Source organism: Caloenas nicobarica, chromosome 2 (assembly GCF_036013445.1).
Source record: "Caloenas nicobarica isolate bCalNic1 chromosome 2, bCalNic1.hap1, whole genome shotgun sequence".
NCBI lineage: Eukaryota > Metazoa > Chordata > Aves > Columbiformes > Columbidae > Caloenas > Caloenas nicobarica.
The window spans coordinates 39,475,054-39,490,565 of NC_088246.1; positions in this window are offsets into that span (position 1 = coordinate 39,475,054).

The window sequence follows — 15,512 nt, forward strand, 5'->3', positions numbered from 1 at the left end:
AAGTCTATATTTCAGAAGACTCCATTTCAGACAAAGTAAAAGCATGAGTTATTATCTGATTGTCCTTCAGTAACTGAAGTCTTTTGACTCAAAAGACAGGACTGAGAGTGTGCTTTCACAGGTTTTTTGCTTGTGGTCATAGTGTGAAGGCAGAGAAGGCTTTTCAGCAGAGTTTGTCATTGTGGCTCCCCTGGCTGTAATGGTCCTCACCTGGTGCAGAACAATAAGTCTCCATTTGCCTCAGTGCAGCTGGATTAATTTCCACCAGCTGTGGATCTGGCTGTTTTTGTGTGGAGAACATTATGGAGGCAGACAGGCAGCAGCTTTAAGCACAGGGTATTTCAAAAGGATGGACCCGATTTGAAACTGTTTTGCTTTGAAATTGGGTCTCTTTTTTTTTGAAACATCCTGCTTTTTCAACATGAAGACAAATAAACGTGAGCATAACTTTTTTCATCAGTTTAGTCAGCCACTGTGATAAATTATTGATTTAATTGTTATAATGAAGAAGGAGGATGTCTTTTATTTGTGTTACTAGAAGCTGGGTTTAAATCTTTTGTAGGAACTATTGTATTTAAATTGTAAACTAGTCATTGGTGCTATTCATATTGATTCCTCTGGTGTTCTTACTTCTGCTTTGTGCCAAAATTGTCAAACCAGTTCTTACAAATTCCTTCAATGAGCTATTGGGGAGAAGCAGGTGATTAGCAAACTGGCATGGCTTAAATCTAATTCATTCACAACTTTCACAGAAACTCTTATTACAAGATGAATATCTGATATTCTTGTCCTGGCAACTAACACTTCAGTTCAATGATGTTGTAAGATTTCTTTTAAGAACACCTGTGTAGACATGGTCATAGCAGGAACTAAACATTTAGGTATGTGTATGCCATGTGTTAAGAGCTCATTGGTATGAAAATGATCACTGAAAAAAAAAAAAACCAAAACCAAAAACACACCACAAACCTCTACCATCAAGGTACAGAAAGATTAGCATTTAGGAAGATGGGTTTTACTATATTAGCTAAAGAGATTAATTTCTCCCTGTAGCTTTACAGAGTGTCATTCAAAGAGGTATTTCAGGTAGCATGTTATTTTTTTCTTTTTAGATTTCTCTCATGTGAATCAAATGCTAAGCTTGGTAGAGATGGCAGGGGGGAGGAACACACTTTTCACAGCTACAGAAGTTATTAAAAAAATGCAGTATTTTCAAATAAGAGTGAAATTTGCCTTTTTATCTTAGTGTGAAATGAAGAAATGAGATTTATTTTCTCGCTGCACCTGTTTCTGAGTGCCTTCCAGTCATGAACAATATGATTCCTATCAGGCTACATGTCACTAATAGTGGGATTTTTTTTTTTCTCCTTAGAATTAAAATTATGCATAGCTGTTTTCCACATATACACCTGTGATTTTAAGTGTGTCAAAACCATTCTGCATGTCTTTAGCATCAAAGGGAAGGTTAAAGGCTTGTAAGCCTTTAATAGGAAGAAACAACAGCAGATGTTTTCATTATCCTTTAGACCTCTGAAGCTTCATTTTACAATCTTCAATGGGCTTCAACACAAGTGTGGTTTTCTCCTTGCTCCTACCCACACTAATTCCTATTGTGCCTAATTGTCCCTAGTGTCAGGATAAGTGCTGGTAATGTATATATTTCATAAACTTTCCTTGGATTTAGATAAGTTTTAATACTTCACTCCCTCATGCTTTTATCTTGTACACTTTCCAGAAATCCTTCTATTGTAGTTTCTCCACAAAGTCTTTTCAAGCAGCTGTTGAGCAACTCCATTTTGGTAAACAAGTATGCCTGTTTGCTAAAGCAACAGGCGCAAGAATGGAGGAAGTATGGCTTACTCTGGGACCTGTACCCCCAGGTGTCCAGATCTTGGTGGAATGCATACTGTGGAGTGTCATTTTGGAAGGACCTGATGGCACATGCTTCTAGCGAGATGAGCAGGCAAGCTTGTTGCTACTACCTCAATCATATACAGGGCACTTTTGGAGATGTCACGGACTGAGAAAGTACTAGTATTCCTGTGCCACTGCTCTTCAGTGTAGACAAACACGTGGTTGGACCTGTGCTACAGGGTACCATGGAAACAGGATTTGTTCCTTGCCACAGTCTGGGCTTCTGTCCAAATAACTTGTATGAGATGAGTGCGAGCTCTAGCATAAGGTTGGTCTCATGCTTAAAATCAATCCTGAAGTAGTCATAGTAACCACTCAACTAGCAGGGCTGAGTTTGCAAGAACTACTTTGTGCCCCTAAAATGTAAGCATCATTGATAGTACCTTTTCTTCACTGGTAAAACTTGTGTGTACACATCATGAGGAAGCCTTTTTTGAGAGCAGAGTTTTTGCATCAAAAGACTAATAATTCATTTTACAGGAGCCAAAAGTCTGCAATGAGTGAAAGAGTAAGAATCAGCACTTTAAAAAATTATTTTAAATCTGCCAATCTGCCCTAAAAAAAAAAACAACAACAACAAAAAAAAAACAAAAACAAAAAAACACACACAAAAAAACTAAAAAACACCCACAAACTAATTATGAAGCTTATATAATTCCTTACAGCATTCATTAATCTTAAACAAAAATATGGGCCATTAGTCAGGAACCAGTTAACTATTGTTTTGATTATCTGCTGTTTGTTTTATATGCATGCATGAAGATTCTAATTGCATGTCCAAGTGTTTCATAAGTACTTAGATAAATAAAGACTCTTGCTCCAAGGGAAACATAGTCTAATATCGAACGAAGTACAAGTAATTAAGAGGAACAGAAAAAAATCTGCAGATAACAGAAATGGGATCCTGCTGCTATCTATGTTCCTGTGATATTTTCTATTCATTCTGAAGTTGTCATATACTAATTGATAAATAAAATCTGTTATTTCTGACTGCTGCACAAACATGCCAATTGTATTTGGCTGGGCTTTACTTCTGGAACTGCTTTTGTCATGATGCTTAAAAGGGGTCTGTTTCCAAGGGAATAGTTTTGTGGTCAATTTTATAATAGTGAGAAAATATAGAAGAAAAATTTGGAAGTGTCTGAGGAGCTGGCAATAGAGCATTCAAGACATTTCATTAGTGGAGCAGCAAATGTGTGCAAGTATGCTGCCTAATACAGGAGGTGTCACAAGATAGAAGAAAAGTGGGTTGCAGAGGAGAGACACACTTATAAGGGAACATTTTAGGTGAGGTCAATATGGAAATAGAATCAGTAAATGAAGGTTTATGTAGTGTGTTTGACCTATTTGACAATAGGAAATGACAGAAAAATATTACAGATGCTTTGTTTCCTGTTCTGTGCAAAATAACTCTAGGGAAGGCTCTCAGCCAGACGTATATAGTCTGCTGTGGGAGACTGGCTGAAGCCAGCTCTGTGTTAATCACATATTATTCTGAGGGTGAAAATTAGGTACCCTGCCTCCATAAGGAGTGACTCTCAAATGCGTTTACCTGTGGTGTGGAAGTGCTAGGCCTCTGTTTGCTACTTTACTAAAGGTATCAGATTGGAATGGTGACCACAATGTACCAGAGACCTTCCTAAGTCCCATGCAGATGCTGCTTGCCATCTGGTAGTGAATGAGATATGTAGTTGTGAGCCACTCCTCACCCATGCAGAACACCATAGCCAGTTCTGTGGCTGCAAAGAGATTAAGAGCCACTGAGATTAGAGCTTTTACCCTACTTAATGTCTCAGACATTCACTTTCCCTCACCCCAGGTTATGTTCAACAGGTCTTGACTTCTACTTCTCATCAGAGAGCTAGCTGCAGGTCCAGGTGGGTCAGGTAGAAAGGTTTGCTGGTTTGTGTTGTGCAGCTGCTTACAACTACCAGCCCTGAATCTTACCAGTCAAGGTCCCAGAGGCCATTCCCCTGGCACTTGTTGCCATCAGTTCCTTGATCTCCACAATCTTCCCTCACTTTCAGGATCTTTCTTCCAGTCAGAACCTTCTTCACCTTCTCTCTGGACTCCAAAGCCCCTCCATTTTCCCAGTCTAAATAATCAATGTGCAGATGTACAAGACACAGTCAGCCTACTGGGAGAGGTGCCACTTTTTTTTTTTTCTTTTTCTAAGTGTTAGTTCAGGTGTTATCAACATTTAGAAGCAGCCAGTATCAGTTGCAGCTAGCAAGTATCCCAGAATTGTATAAGTTGGAAGTGATCTTGTGAGACCATCTAGTCCAAACTACCCGCTCAAGCAAGGTCAATTAAAGCAGATTACCCTGGGACAGCATGGAGTTGGATTTTTTTAATATCTCCAAGGATGGAGATTCCACGAAGTCTTTGGGGAAATTAGTTCCAGTGTCTGGCCACCCTTAAGATATTCTTCTATTCAGGTGGAATTCCATGTCACTTAATTTATGCCTGTTGCCTATTGACCTGTCCTTGTGTACTGAGAAAAGTCTGGCTGCTTCTTCATTCCCTGCTATCTGGTATTCATATACATTGACAACATTTCCTCTCCCACTCCTCTATTACCTGCCTTCCAAAGCTTCTTTGGTCCAGGATGAATAGCATCATCTCTCTCAGCCTCTTACTCACATTTAATATGCTGCAAGCTTGACTGTTTAGAGGCCTTTGTTGGACTTGCTCTCCAAAGTTCATCTTTCTTATATTTGAGAGTCCAGATCTGCACCCAGCAGTGCAGGTGTGGCCTCACCAGTGCTGAGCAGAGGGAAAAAATTGCCTCCCTCAACCTGCTGGCAGTGCTTTTCCTTGTGCAGCCCAGGATACTGTTAGCCCTGGATATGAAGGCACATTGCTAGCTCATGGTCAGCTTGTTGTCCACCAATGCTCTAAGGTGGTTCTCTGCACAGCTGCATTCCGGTTGGCTGGTGCTGGTAAACACACAGCCCCACTCCCCATTGTATAATAGTGCATAGGGTTATTCCTCCCCACGTGGCATTTCCCATCGTTGAACTTCATGGTGTTCCTGTCCTCTTCTCCTGCATGTTGAGGTCCCTCTGAACTCTAGTACAACTATCTGGTGTATCAGCCCTTCCTCCCAGTTTTGTATCATTTGCAAACTTTCTGATGGTGCACTCTGTCCCATATCGTTAATTAAGAGGTTAGCTAGTATTTGCCACAGTACCCTGGGGTACACCACTAGTGACTGATCTCCAAGTGGACTTTGATTGCAATCCTAGGAGGTAGGCTTGATCCTTAGAGTTCAAAACTTTAGTTTCTGATACAGAGATGTACGCACAATTATTTGACATGTGTCAGTGTTCAGAGTTTGAGCTTTTTTTTTTCCGCTGTAAGTTTCTAAGCCACCTCTAAAAAGGAAAGATCTTTGCTTGTCTAATTATTTCAGGGTCTTTTTTCCTGTTCTCATCTTCCTGAAACATGACCACCAATTTTACATGGTGTCCTGCAGAGATCAAAAGCAAGCCCTGCTTAGTACTGCTGCATGCAAACACTTGGGCTGCAGTTGCATTACACAGGTAGCTTATAGCCTTGCTGTTGTGAACTATCAGACTTTACTAATGTAATAATTTTGTATTGTTCTTCCTCTGTTATATCTAACTGGTGAGCTGTGTAGCAGCAAAGGATATTGTGAGATTTTGCTGTCATTCTCTTGACACTCTTCCCACTAATCCTACCTTAAAATCAGTTCTTTTCTTTTTGTACCCTCCCTCAACCTTCTTGTAATAAAGAGAAGGAGAAAGATAATCTGATGCCTACACTTCGGATGCTAGATAAAGTTACTAGAAATGATGTTTAAAAAGCCAAATTAGACCGAATTTTCAACTGCCTCTCTTGCGTTGTCACAGAGCAGATGCAGGGAATACATCGTGTGTGGGTGTATATATGTACGTATACGCACGCCTGTGTGTACACAGCGGGGAGGCACACGGCTGCAGTGCGGCAGGGGTGCGCTAGGTGGGGGTCGTGCCACGTCAGCCGCCGCGGCGTGGAACGGGTGTTCGTGACGTGTCAGGCGAAACCTTGCTTTGATCCGTCTTTAATGTCATTCCTAAAGGCGGTACGAGCAGCAGGAAAAAGATGCTGAACGTCTTCATCCTGGCTGACAGAACACCCGTAGCAGTGTTATAATAAAAATATGTGAGCAGTTTCTTTCTTCTAACCCTCATTAGCCCTACTAAAACCATAACTATCGCAACAGTTTATTCTTGCTTATATTCCTGGTTATCAAAAAAAAAAAAAAAAGCTTTTAGGCATGTGTGGTAGAAAGTTAATACTTTGGAGTTGTGATATATAACTCAAGTTTTCCAAGTGGAATAATTGAATATGTGTTAGATTTGCCAATTTTCTATTGAACAGCTTGGTTTTATTACTGGCTTATTTTTGCACTTAGTATGCACTTCATCAAATGAGTCATATGAAGAGTATGATACGACAACCAATTAAAATGTCCATCCCTTTGATCTAAAATCAAATGCTGGGAGGGTTAACTCAGCGCTACCTTATGCCTGGAGTGGATCAAAGCATGTTTTACGTTGTTTGGATGCTGTTCCTGTAAGTCCAGATATGGATTTCAATTTTGGGGTCATCCTTTCTGATTGCAGGACATGTGAAAATTTGTGCTAAATAAAGGGTAAGGTAGATGTAGGAGTGAATAAAGCAGTGAGAGTATTAATAAACTGCCATAAAAAAATCCACAACACATTCTTTTGAACTTCAAAGGGGGTTATGAATGAAACCTTCAAAGTATTATACAAATGCCAGTGAAGTATTTTACCTCTGAAAAGCGATAATGTTGAAAATCTCCTTTTAAGCCTTGAACAAGTTTTTAATGGAATATTTTCTGTGTTCAAAATTCCTAATTTTGACAAAGGAAACCAACGAGCACTAGATATAGCTAAACTTCTTGCTTATCTTGAAAAGGAATAGGTGTTTGGGGACAAACAAAATAATTTTTGAGGTAATGAGGCAAAATGTCAAAGGTTTGGGATTTTCCCCCAGAAAATTGGGTTCCAGACAAGAAAAAACAGGCTTTGCTGGAAACGTTGTTGTAATCCCTGTCCATTGGAAACAGATACATCAGTTCGTTGTGCATATTTTCTATTTAGTAATTAGAATTGGTTGATTAAGCTTCTTACTAGATTTCTTCCTCATACTTTTCAATCTGACAGTCACTACTCGTAATTCTTCCTCTAGTAATCTACTAAAGCTCACTCCTTGCGTTAACTAACCACCAAATTTGGTGAAGTACAGGAGGCCTACTCTGAGTTTGTGAACTCCCATATTCACCGAATTGTGTCTTCAGCTAACTCTTGCTGTTGCACGGCTGAGTGGTAAGTTTGTTTCGCTGAACAGTTTCACACTGTTTTCCTGTATATCACTTCTGGTCTCATTATGCACTTGCCTATAATGGTATTCTCTTGATAATATCATCAGAAGTCTCCTTTTGGGTAGGTTCTGAGGAAACATGTATGGACAACCCCATCCAGTGTAACAGTGAGCAGGCTGGTCCTGAGTAAGCAATGCGATTATGCAAGTATTCTCACTTCATCCCTGAAGGAATCTGCTGCGGGCTAAAGCAAAGCTATAAAAGACCAGAAATATGAAGTTTAATTATTGTAATTATGTGACTGAAACAAGAAGTCTCTGAATGATTTGAGGGACTGAGGATTCAGTGTAGTAGGTGATTAAATGCTAGACTAATGATGACGGTATCTTGGCTCTCTAATGAGCTAATAATTTCAAAGTGAAAGCTGCTGGTGTTCATTGTTGGAGAATTTACAAACTGTGGTATGTTTAGATATTGCGATACAGCTTGATCCTCACACATTTGGTTGGATGCTTTTTGAACTTGTATGCATGTTTGGTAATTAAAGCATATGATAAATGGAAGATCCTCATAGTATGCTTACTAAACTGATTTTATATTACGTAGGAAGAACAGCCATTGCTTGGATTCTCTAGACCAAGCTGTTGAATGGCTAGGATGTACTTGGCATTACAGGAGGCCTGTAATTTAATGCCTTGCTTCCTCCAACAGAGGCTTTGCACCCTTTTCTTAAGGTCTTAATTAATAACCCAAACCTAACTGGCTATATTTTTACACTGTGAAGTTGAATAAAAGTCCAGCCTATTGTATCTCTTAGTAAGTCAGTTCATGCAGCGAGTGACAGAACTTTTAGGCAGATTAAAGCCATCCTATCAGTATGCGTTATTTGTTGGGTTTTATTTTTTATTCAAATAAGAGAATTTATGACTGTTACAGACGTAGCATGAACCTGGTTTAAAACTAGTTGGAACCAGTGACAAAATACTTCCATGCCTGCACACCTCAAGGCCAGTAAGAGGAAAGCTTCAAAATGGTCTTAACACCCTGGGAAAATCCTTAATTTAAAACTCCATCCTCTAAATTAGAAGTTATTTTCCTTTATAAACCATAATCTCTGGCAAATACGCAAATTCTGTGCTGAGGAGTTGCACTCAGGCTTGCAAATGGAAGTGGGGGTTCTGCACTCTGCTCAACTCTTGTGTAAAAGATATAAAGTGTTTGTCCAATTGCTGTGGCTCTTTCCTGAGTAGAAGAAGTTGCATGCAATTAAAAAGTGATAGAAACATCTGTTTTATTTTAATTTGTACGTAGAGGAGAACTTTGAGAAATTATATCGTGCTCTGCCTCTGGCAGCAAAGGTGGTTTCAGAAATCCCCCCACCACCAAATCTTGTTCTAGGGATCCTTGCCCTCTATGTTGTGCTGGCACAGATGTTGGCAGGGTTAAAATATAATGTGGATCAGAGGAGAAATAGAGGTGGGAAAAGAAACCTGGTTTTTGAAGATTGCTATGATTCTTGATGAGTTTGCTGATCTGGTTTACTGAGCAACTACTCAACAAATTCTACTGGGAAAACTGAGGAGGCTGAAACTCTTCCAGGGCAGTGGGAGGGGGACTCAAGCCAGGAACATCTTAAGCTGGTTTTGCTTGCTTTAGGCTAGTTTTCTTTGTTTGGCTGTAGTAGTAATGGATTATTTCTTTTTTCTTGGGTTATATGAGTGAAGGCAAAGTCTTACAGAATATTGTACAGTTAGGAATACTGTGAACTTTTGTTTACATCTCCAGATATATTGCTGGCTGTCTTTTGAAACTTTGACTCCCTAGGCTGAATTGATATATTCTGGCTCCCTCTCTCCCTTGTATTCACTTTCATTCTTTTAGATATCAAAGCAAGCAGCAAGTTGCCCACTGTTTGTAGGGATTTGGTCCAAAACCAATGACTTCCTCTGCTAACTTAGCAAACTTGCAGCTAAAAACTAATTTTTTGTCACAAAGTAATACTACTTTCCAAAAGGAAAATTTTACCTTTTGTGTGTGTGGCATGTTTTTTTTAATTAACTGTAAAGAATACAAATCCTCCAGCAGTAGAAATGATACAGTACCAATTTTTAACCTTGTAAGCCAGATGCTGAACTCTCTACTGGGAACTGGACTAGTGCAACAGCATTACAAAACGTTAGTCACAAGTGATCTCAGGTTATTTTATGTCATTAGGAAATTGGTTTGTCTTATTTTTAATTCAGGTTGTTAAGCAGTAGGTGGCATCCTACTTTAACATTATAGTGGACTATAGGCTTGCTAGCATGTGTTATCACTTAGTCTAGAAAGTTCTCAGAATTTTTCTAGTTGTACTCGTGCAGTATAATCAAGGAAGTACTTCGCTGTTTATTTTAAGAAAAAAAAAGTGCGCAAGTACTACATGCTGAAAGGCTGTGAGTACTATATATCGAATGTCCTAGTTGAAATCTGTGTTCGGAATTTGTCTTGCAAGAGTAGAAGCAGACCTTTTATAAACCGGGAGAGATCAACAAAATCAAATTATTCAAGACTTAGAATCTGGATTGGTTCCAGATCTTTCAGATACTCACTGTATTCTCTCTACAGTGTCAGTGGGAAGCAAAAATAATTAATCCTGAAAACTAGATTGAAAACTGTTCAAGTTATGATTCAAAGCAGTAAAAGCAAAGAAATTAATTGTTAATATTGATACACTATCCTTAAGTTGTCTCATTCAGTATCACAAAGGTTCAGGTTATGTGCTTAGGTAGAAACAAGTGGGGAAAAAAAACCCCCAACAACCCACAAACAAAAAAACCCCGACTCAGATGTTTTTAATGGAAAGAATCTAAAATAAACTTGTGAAAGGAGAAGAGACCCTGATGGACTTAAGTGATGATGCAGAAGGAAGCTGTAAGTGGTACAAATCTTGGGGAGTGGATGACAGAGAAATCAGATCAGTGACTGAAGCTGGTGTTCTAAGATCTTAATGTACTTCGTGTGTATTCCACTGACTTTGATTAGAGATCTTTATTTCAGACTCAACAGAAGTATCAAGGGCTCATTTAGCAGCCTGCAAAGAGGTTGCTAAACTTCTCTTTTACTTATTCTTTTATTAGGGGGTATGTGTAGAAATACACTTTCAGCAGAATTTAAGTATAAATTGTTCAGGAACACCTAAGAGTTTTATTTGAATATTCCAGAAATACCAGTGCTCACTCAGGTTTGAGTGGGGACTACCAGGAGCAGGTGACATTTGAAACTGAGTAACATGAACTGTGTGAGGTACATCTCTTATTTATTCATTTTAGTATCTATTTATTTGTATGGATTTGTGCCAGGAGAGATTTACCTAACAGCTGCTCTTTCTCTTTCTAATACGATAATTGTATCATGCTGAAAAGGAAGAATAATCAGTGCTTAAATGTTTTGGTGTTTCTGGCCCTTGTGATGCGAATAAATAGCTTTTGTAATATTCAAAATCACATGGGTGCTCAACATAAAAATATTTCATTCATTGTCTAATTGTTTCTCTTTAAGCTCATTGCTTAGATTTTTGCATATGAGAGCAGCTCTGTTTTAGTAGGTGGTTAAAGATTCAAGCCTTGTTAAACATTACATGAAGATATACGAAAGCATAAAGAGTGTTTAAATGCTAGTTTGATAAAAATTGAGTTTAACTGCATTATAATAACTCACATGCTTAATGTGATTCACATACTTGTGTAGCTACCTGAATTTGGGCTATGGAGAGACCGCTTTATGGAAGTATTTATATGGCACAGAGTTCTATCACAGTATTTATATTTCTGAAAAGAAAGTGCTACTGTAAAATAACCAGTCGTGGGTCAAGGCATCTTGGATATTCTCTCTCCAGTATGCTTCATTACTGATTCCTTGGTGAAATATATCACTTGCACATTCAATAATAAACAGTAACACTGAGTTACATACTGTTCTGTATTACAGATGAAGCCTTGCTAATGTTATAAACAGTGTTTGGAATCGGAACAACACTCCTCAAATGAAATAATACCTTCCTGTTTATGTTTAGTCCTTACTAATTTACCATACATAATATAATTAGGAAATAAGAGGAAAATATAGTTAGAAATGGAGCATGGGAATTTCCATATACCTAGGCTGTATAGAAGGTGAGAATAATAATGAAGGAAATATGGAATGGATTGTCATGAGACAAAATGCAAAGTGTACAAGGGAGGAAGAAAAAACATTGGAGTCAATTTTATGTTCAGGCTATAGTTGGAAGTATTTTATTTGTCTTTTTACAAATTCAACTGGTACATAACAGTTGCTGCAACAATTTCCCTAAGGTTTTAAAGAAACAGAATGGATTATTGGACTAACAGTATATAAAACTGCTAAGAAAATTTTATCCTTCTTCTCTAAAAAAGTAATTCCATGTACATCTAAAAATTATTAGTTTTCAAAGTGAGATAAACTACAGATAAGTTGATGGATCATAATTATTCTAGGTAGGAATTGAATATACCAAGCGAGTCTGGTCAGCTAGGTTTTGTCTTTTTCTTTCTTTTGTTTTTGTTTTATTTTTATTTTCTCTTTTGAGGTTTTGGTTCTGGCTCAGAAAGCCCACCTAAACTGTTACTCTAAACTTTCACATATTCATCTGACTTGAGTCGGTGACACCTGCAGTGACAGTAATAGTAAATAGATCCAGTGCAAACTTAAAAAATGTGTATCTTGTGCAGTGTTTAAAGCCATGGTCTAGAAGCTCTCTAACTCCAGTGCCATCAGTGCAATTATACCAGCAGAGAGCTGGACTTTTTGTCTATTCAGGAGCTTTTGAACACATAAGTAACCAGGTCATGCTATGGCTAGAGGCAAACATTGACCACAGTCCTGGAAAAATGTGTGTTGAGAGTTTAATACTTCAGTCTGCTTATCTTACAAAATACACTTGAGCAAGTGCTAAAAGCATTTCACTAAATCAGAGCTTAATGCTAAGCATATTACCAGCCATATATTAGTGTATGTTTAAAGTGTTTTGCTGGATCAGCTCTGGAGAACGTAGGCTTGTGGTTATAGGACTGGAGCATTGATTCAAAATTAATTTTTTAAAAAAGTTAAAAAAAAAAAAACCCAAAACCAAAAAACATGCACTTTAGCACGAGTTATAATCAGAATACTTGCAACAGCTATGTATATCACTGTATTGAAGTGTTTGGGCTAAAATATGAATATGCAAGGTGTTTTCCTGTAGTTCTAACTGTAGTCAGTGAAAGTATTAATTTGAATAAATTTTTCATAGTTATAAGATTCATAGTACCATATTGCCCAATTAAGCTATGGAAATGGAGGCACGGCTAGCTGTGAAATTGCTTTCTAACCTTTTGTACCACACTTCCATAATCTAAAAGTATGTGGAAGATGCAATTAATATCAATCAGCAGGTTGTTAGCTTATATTTTCACTTGAAGAAACACTTTTACCAATTATTTCACAGAACTTTATTTTTTTTTAAGTTAATTCTTTCCAGAACCTTTCACACGCTTCTTTTATTCTCATTGAAAATGTTTAATGCGCTTCTTATGGTAAAGCTGCTCTTCTAGGGGCATTATTATATTGGTGAGCAAGGGCCCAGGTCACATACAACTCAGGATCCAGACTTCCAAAATGTTTAGGGTCTGAGTGCCTCCTCCTTCAGCTGTTCCTGCCGGAAAAAGTTATTGCCCCTAACTAGTCATTCCTACTGTCTACTAAACCTCACATTCTTCAGACTTGCCCTGAAAGGTGGTCCCGGGAGCAGCCCACCTTGCTCATCTTTGTCAAAATGGCCTGAATAAGTAAAGATGAGGGAATAATTTTTGTGGTGGAATTAGGGAAATATTGAGATCCAGGAGAAGGAAAATGAGGGTCTTGATGGCTGTAAATAGTTTTCTTCATGCACAGAGAAGGAGAAGGTGAAAACATCTTCTCACACATCCAGTGGTGTTTACGGCAAAAAATGAGGTGACCCTCAGGAGGCAAAATTACAAAAGGTAATTAAACATTTCTGAAAATCCTGTGTCTTTCCCACCTTCCTCATTGAGCACCCAAAAGCCTTTTGTAAATTTGGTCTTTAGCTGTTAGCACATTGAACTTAATTGAAGTTTGAACAGGCTGAAGTTGATCCTTGTACTTTATTTTTGTCAATAAACAGTGATATAAAGAGAAGGAGGAATCAAAATCCATCTAATAATTCTCTCCTATTAGTCACAAAATGCTTTAATAAAGGTACAAAAAGCCCAAAAATAATTGAAAAAAATGTGTATCTTCTTCATAGTAAGAAAATAAGAAGGTAAGACGTAATCTGAATTGTCATGGTGGCTTCTGTCCTGGTTTAAAGGATGTTAAAGTCCAAGTGCAATCTTGTGCCATTTTAGAGGGGGTAAGAGGCCCAGAAATCAGAGGTGTTAGAATCATGTTGTTGCCATGTGAAGTTGAATGAAATTGGACTTTCAAGATAAGGACGTCAATATTTAGCAGCTATGACAAATTTAGAATATTCATACCAGAGTCTGGAAATGTACTCAAATATGCAAATATCCCAAACTTGGAAGATGTATTCAGTGTTTTGAAATTAAATGTTTGTGAAGAACAACAGGATTAGTCAAAACTTATTAAAATAAAGCTTTCTGAGAACCAGTGTATCAATCAAGTCATTAACTTTGCCAAGTTGTCTTGCCAAAGAAGACTGAATTAATTCTGTAGGAAATTGTGAATGGCAATCTAGGCTGTGAGGAAAATATGAAGGCATAGAGAAGGAAAGAAAAGGTGCAGCAGAAATGAGGGGAGGAGGAAACATGACTTCTGGCTGAAGTTCTTCAGAAAAGTGACTAATTGGTCACAAACAGGTACTCTGGGGTGATGTTGGCTCCAACGACTGTTGCTCTGCCCCTATCTGGGAGATCTTATTGAGTAAATACAGTGTCTTCTATTCTTAGGCCATGTCAGAGACAGGTGAGCTCTTTTGTCTTATCTCAGCACTGCAAAATGTGTTTGTTCTCAGGTCCACATGAAAAGGCTGGGCAGGTGGAGTTGTGAAGGGAATTGTGAAGAATTTGGAGAGTGAGATTTCACACTGATGTAGTTGCGACTCTTGAGAATGAACTCTAGCTACCCCAATGAGGCTTAAAAGATGATGATAGAATAAGACATGTAGACTCATTTTACTGATCTAATGACCTGCTTTGGCCTGTTGATTTCCAAATGCTCGCCTTTTTTTGTTTACCAGATGTTATATCAATACAATCCTTAGACTTTAACAGCAGGCATTTTTGTGGACTAATCACTTAGTATTTGTTATAATAACTCTTTTTTTCTGGTAACTGAAATAAACCACTCAGACCCTAGTTTCTGCAACAGTTATGATTACGTATCAGTTCTTTACAAATTGTGCAAGTGTTCGTCATCCATACAGTTTATCATAAACTACAAAGTAGTTTGAATGTGAGAGAAAATAGCAAAGTGCTTCTTTCAAATGTTAAAAGAATATAGCAAATTAAAATTCTTTTTAATGTCTAAACAAAACTATTGTAAGTAATTATTCTCTGCCCAGAGCAGTAACTTCTATACTATTCTGTTATTCTAGCTTTAAAAAAATCTCTTCCCAGCCACTTGCAGAGCATAGATATGTTTGTTACCCTGTCTAGTAAATATCTGACCACAATTTCTAATAAGAAAACAGCTGTTAGGATTTTAAGAGTTTAGGAGTTTATTTGAAAGACACAATTTCTATAAATAAATTTAATATTATTAAAATGTAAGCTAATACCATTCAGATAAAATACACACCATAAACTGCACCTAAATGTTTACACATATATTCAGCTTCAAACAAAGCAGATGATGGATATAGAAATTTACAGTAACTAGCCCTTAATCATGGAAGTCCTCTTCTTCTGACAGATCAGATGTTGGAGATATACACACAAATACCTGCTCATAACATTAATATATTTGTTAATTCACTTGAGTAACATTGTGATCCTTATTTTTGTAAGCTTTTTGATTGCTGCTTTCTACAGATAAGCTGGTAGACCAGCTTCACTAGAAAAATGGTACTGAAAGGTGGAAAAATGAATTCTATTCGAATCTTCAGTTCCAAGCTGCATATTTCAGCTCACCGTGGATTTGATTCCACATTATTTGATTCCACTCTATTGCAAAAGACAGAATGATTCTCACCTCTGCTGTTTGATGCTAGATCAAGGTGATCATAGAT